Source organism: Nannobrachium achirus, assembly GCF_963921795.1.
Source record: "Nannobrachium achirus genome assembly, chromosome: 18".
Classification (NCBI taxonomy): domain Eukaryota; kingdom Metazoa; phylum Chordata; class Actinopteri; order Myctophiformes; family Myctophidae; genus Nannobrachium; species Nannobrachium achirus.
Window position 1 is genome coordinate 35334277 of NC_137825.1, and position 6441 is coordinate 35340717.

Consider the following 6441-nt stretch of genomic DNA (forward strand, 5'->3'; position numbering starts at 1 on the left):
CCACCCCCCCCCTCTGTTTCCTGCTCACTGTCAGGCTTCGCCACCGGACTTACAATCCTCTGTCTGAGAGAGACTGTTTCCCATTCAGTAGTTATTATTGCATTTTTGTGTTACTTATTACATCAGTTTGGTCCCATGGTTTAAACCCATTTAGGCCTAGAATTATTGACTGCTTTAACTGTTGAAAAATAGCAGATATACAAGCTCACAGCGCGGCACCAAGTGCCGCGATTGCAGCGCGGCACAGAGTGCCGCGATTTTTCAAAAATAGCAGATCTACAAGCTCGTAGCTGTGAGCTTGTATATCTGCTATTTTTCAATAGTTAAAGCAGTCAATAATCCTAGGCCTAAATGGTCTAGTCTTGAGACGACTCTTTGACTCGCGGAGACGGGAATAAGAGAAGAAGAAGAAGACCGGACGGACGGACGGACGGACAGACAGACAGACCAAACGAATCAACGCAAGCATCCGGAGGATTGACGATGCTACTTCCTGCAGGGCAACGATGTCACTTCCTCTTGACAAAGCACACTAGCTCCCCATGGCTTCCTGGTTTGCAGCTGTAAGCATGCGGGGAAGAGTTTTCTACTAAAGCAGTACGAGAAACAAAACCACGTCAAAAAGAACGAAAGACAAGGGGGTGTGGGGCGGGGGGGAAAAGGAAAAACAACCGTGGAGTTTTAAAACTGTATCAAAAGGAGGGCGGAGATGACCTTTTTTCATGAACCTTTTCTAAAGACAAGACTGGACTGCTTGATGTAGACAATGGCTATCATCCTTAACTAATGGGTTGTTGCAACAACAGTCGCAAAAACTTAAAAAAAGAAAAGAAAACGGGAAAAATACGGAAGTATCTTTTTTTGTAAATATTTTGTGAAATGGAGAGGAAAAAAAAGACGACAAAAAAAGGAAAAAATAATGAGATGGATTGGACATGTCATTTGGATGAGGGTTCCAAATAAATAGATACATTTAAACTAATCTGTTCTGTTTGGTTTACTTTGTGTCCGAAATCGCTTGTTCTCACACACTTCTCACATGTACACAGTGTTAATTTTGACAGCAAATGTAGTTTTAGTCCTAGTCTTATGAATAGAATTTCATTCAGTTTGAGTCATATTTATATAATATGAAATGTTCTAGTTTTAGTCTTGTTCTATTTGACTAAATAAGAGATTTTAGTCCACCAAATCTACAGCTGATTTAGTCAAAGGTTTTCGATTCCCGAACGTGGGATAAAAATATATAATATAAAATAATAAAAAGGATGTAGTCAAAAGTTTATTTGGCGGGCCGTGATGGTGTTTTAAACCCTGATATATTCTGTACTTATACTTACTATACCGAAAATAGACGATTTACAAGCTCGCCATGCGACGTGAGTACTGAGTAGATCGGCTATTTTCAGGGTGCAACTAAGCTTAAAAGTTAAAATGACTTAGTTCTACTGGATCTCTTCTCTAGTCCCTCCCTAACATTTTAGTCTAGTTTCTGTTTGTTGACAACATTGTAACTACAGTATTTTGTCATCATACCTTAGCTTTTATTTTGTTTTTAATTAGTTTTCATCAGTGAAAACAGGTAATCGACAGGGGGAAAGATTGTCATAGTTTTAGTCAATGAAATGAACAGTGCTTGTACATTGTGTTATGTGTTTTCCCCTGTTATCTGCAGAATGTGGAATCCAACAACATCCCAGGTGATTTGATCTGTTTGTATGTCAGCCAGAGGATCTCCACCCCCCCAACAGCAGAGGTTGAAAAGGTAGTCTCATGTTTTACTTAATGTAGAAATACTCTGTTCAAAGTAAAAGTCCAGAATCACAAATTAACTTGAGTAAAAGTACAAAAGTATTGGTATCAAAATGCACTTAATGTACCAAAAGTAGAACGTACTCATTATGCAGAATGTCCCATTTCACAAGTTTCTTTTGAAAATTGCAGATCTACTAGCTGAGCTTGTAGATAGTGACTAAACCTTTCAACTAACTGTAGTGGAGTAAAGGTATAATATTTGCCTCTGAGATGTAGTGGAGCAGAAGTAAAAGTACTGAACATTTGAAATACTCCGGTAAAGTAAAAGGCAATTGTACTTAAGTATGTTACTTGAGTAAATGTACTTAGTTACTTTACACCACTGCCCTACAGTAGATTGCGGACGTGCACCACCCAGCATATACTTTAACGATTGCTTGGCGCCGTGTCGCCCGCCTAAAACATCAGATCTACAAGCTCACAAGGCGTGACACCGGCGCACGAGTAGGCTTTGAATCAGGATTTAGTCTACAAATGAACAACCCTCGCACTGACTGTACCGCACCCACAATGCATCTCCCCATCACAAAGTTTTTCCGTATATATATATATACAGGCACGACACGTGCACACATAGACATCAAAGAGGGCTTGAGACCCTGCCCTTTTACCCGTCTGTAAAAAGTGCCCTCTCCAGACCATTAATGCAGTTTTTACTATGTTGAAAGAAATGCTCTCTGTGTAGAAATCCATGCCGTTACACCACATTTCCAGTATTGACTTGTTCAGTGTGGTATCAAGCACCGAAAATAGCCGACCTCCAAGCTCACAACACATTGCGTCGCAGCGGGATGCGTTGAAAAGGCCCTTTTAGAGATTTCAACCTCTCTCTCTCTCTGTGTGTGTGTGTGTGTGTGTGTGTATACACATTCACACACACACACACACAGTATATCGTTGCTGTTGGGAAGAAACCTCTTATCTCCTTATTTAAATTTAAATTGTTTTGAATTTCAATCCTGAAAAAAGTAACTGTTTTGGTTTCCATCTGACAAAGATGATGATACGTACACACACACACACACACACACACACACACACACACACACACACACACACGTGGGTTCATCATCAACACAGCAATGGAAAGGCTGCACCACAGTGTTTGATAGAAACATGCTCAGTGAGAACATGAGGGGGTGGGGTGGGGGAGGAGGGGGGCCTGTGGGAGAAAACAGGATGAAGCAGAGGAGGAACCAGAAGAGTTGTCATTCAACAAGAGCTGAGACTCTGTGTGTGTGTGTGTGTGTGTGTGTGTGTGTGTGTGTGTGTGTGTGTGTGTGTGTGTGTGTGTGTGTGTGTGTGTTCCCCTCATGTTACAAGTGTTGTTGTTTTCCGCTATACCCAGCAGGCCTCAGACCGTGTAGGGATGATATTTGTCGTTGTGCGTGTTCTTGCGGGCTTGTATAGTAAAGATTTTATAGATAAAACATTAATGTAATAAATATATACAGTATATCCTAATATTTAAATGTAATATATTGAGGGCCTGGAGAGTACAATATGTGATATGGCCATTATAAGCTGTAGTCAATATGACCACATCTGTATAGTATAGATTGTAAAGTATAGACTCCTTTGTTCATTTGTCGATTAAATAGAATCAATGAAAGATTTGGTTTTGCTCTCAGACAACTCCGAAAATTTCACCTTAACGCCCTTTGCGGTCAAAGCCCTCCGTCAGCTTTTTACAGACAAATGTTCTCTATCTGCCGTACACATTCATAATTGAAATGTATGTTGTGTTTGTCCCACAGAAGGTGCACATTATGTTTTGACTGGAATCTCTCTAATTATGTTTGTGTCTATCTGTACAGGAAGGTGCTGTTGTGGGGGAGTGGGCTGTTGAGGCCTAGTTGTGTAGTTGGTGACTGACTGGTGCCTAGCTCCTTTCGGAACCTCTCCCTCCGCTATGCAGCTCCGAGGTGAGGTTCCTCACAAATGTCATCCACAATCATTCGGTTGCGGGGAAGCTCCGCCATTCCCGAACACTTCTTACCTTTCGTGAACATCCTATGCAAAAAGTAAAGGTCCTATACCGGTCTCTCAGGTGTTTACTTCTCAAGCGTGGAAGAACATCTAAGCAGCGTGTTGAAATAAAGAGTTTAAATCTCTCATTTTGTCAGCTGGTGCATTATTTTCCCCACTCTTTAGTTGTGTTAATACCATCTGACCAGAGGTGGTAGTAATGCGGCTGCAACTTCCGGAATGTCTAAAAAACATGGCACCGGCTGACAAAATGAACTCTTTATTTCAACACGCTGCTTCGATTTTCTTCCACGCTTGAGAAGTAAACACCTGAGAGATTGGTATGGGACCTTTACTTTTTGGATAGGATGTTCACAAAAGGTAAGAAGTGTTCGGGAACGGTGGAGCTTCCTCATCTCGGAGCTGCATAGAGGAGGGAGAGATTCCGAAAGGAGCTAACTGGTGCCTAAAAATCATCATCTGATTGAGGGGTGTCTGGTGAAAGTGGAGATCAGAATATGGGGAGTGTTTTGGGTGGATTGCAGTTGTACTGTGGTTGGTTGATTTAGAAGTGGAAGGGTGGGGTCTGCAGGGTATATAGGGGAACAGCTCAGTGGTGAGGGTACTGTAGGTTGCCATGGGGAGAGATTGACACTGCAGCCTCTCAATTTAAGTTGTTTGTTTGATTATTACACACAAAAAAAAATATATATATATATATATATATATATATATATATACTGTATATATACTGTATATATATATATATATATATATGCATTGTGAGCTTGTAGATCAGCTACGGTATATTCACTATTCTTTTTTGTACATATGGGTCCCCGGTCATATGGCTCCCCTCTCCCTTCCCGTCTGGAGAGATGGTGGGAGAGACGTGATATGATGCGTGGCCTCAATCACGTCAGCAAAGCTCTGCGGAGCTGAGACAAGCAGCCAAGAAGTGGGGTGTCAGAGAGGTGCAGCATAAATTAAATAACTTTGTTTTGTGTGTCTCTCTCTCTCTCACACACACATTTGGCCCTCACAAGTATAGTAATACAAAGTACACTCACGCACACGCATACACACACACACACGCACACACACACACACACACACACACACACACACACACACACACACACACACACACACACACACACACACACACATTCTTTATCACACTTGTGCACACAGCTGCTAAACAGCTGTCTGGTCCATGAGAGAAGTAGTTATCCTGTTGCCTACGTCTGTGATATGAATCTCATGCGCGTGCGCACGAACGCACGCACGCACGCACGCACGCACGCACGCACGCACGCACGCACACACACACACACACACACACACACACACACACACACACACACTGCAGTCTGGCTCCTTCAAACACACTCTGTGTGCGTGTCATGTGTGGGTTTGGAGGGGTGGGGGGTATTCACTGATAAAACGACCGCAGAACTGTGTGTTCTCTCCTTCAGAGCTTTGGGCAGATTAAAGACACTATAACCAAAGGAAAATTGTCTCTTTAGAGTTCATTGCAAGGCAATGTGCCCCCCCCCCCCCTCCCTCTAATGCTTTCATTGTCCTCAAAGCAATAATCCATAAACTGCCTTTGTGTTTCTAAAGTGTGATTCACTCCGCCGACATCACATTTTCCGTAATGCCTTGTCAGAAATTCACTGCGAACTCTCGGCAGCAACTAAGCGAGGAACAATGTTCATTCTGAGTGCAGAGAGGACGTCTGGACAATGACAATCTTTGTAAGAGAAGAGAGGCCATCTTAGATTCATAGAGGCCCTCCGAATCAATCACACCCCATCCTTGAATTAGACGCACGCACGCACGCACGCACGCACGCACGCACGCACGCACGCACACACACACACACACACACACACACACACACACACACACACACACACACACACACACACACAGAGCATTATACATGAACACACTTATAGTAGTGTGGAGCAGTTTTTCTCAACCACTGTGCCTGGGGACCTTTGGTGTGCCCCTGAGAAGGGTCAAGTGTGCCCCTTGAAACTGCTTGAAAGCCAGTATTGTATTTATCATTTTAAAAATGATTTAAACTAGTGAAAACAGCCGATCTACAAGCACACAACGCCTCACGGTGCGAGGCGTTGTGTGCTTGTAGATCTGCTGTTTTCACTACTGTTGTGCGACAGCCTTGTATGATGAAGCAGGGCTTTACTTTGCGAAGAAAAGTACACATTTGAAACTTGGGAGATACAAGGTTTCTTCCCGACAGTGACGATATTTACAGTTACACCCCCGTATTATGTTGGTGTGCCCATGGATTCTTGGGACATGAAAAGTGTGCCCATGCAGAAAAAAGGTTGAGAAACACTGGTGTAGAGTAGAAGTATAAAAAAAAAAATATATATATATATATATATATATAATATTAAATGGAAATAATCAAGTTAAGTAAAAGTACCTCACATCGTACTCAAGTACGTGTTTAGTTACTACAGGCATAATCTCTCAAGAACAGACTCTCTGGTGAGAGGAAAAGGCTGATGGCTAGCCAGATTGCTACAGGCATGCCTTAAAGCCACTCCCCCTCAAGCACAGGTCCGTCATCTCCCACAGTGACACCTCCAGGCTGGCTTTGTCCCTGTCACCAGCAGCTGA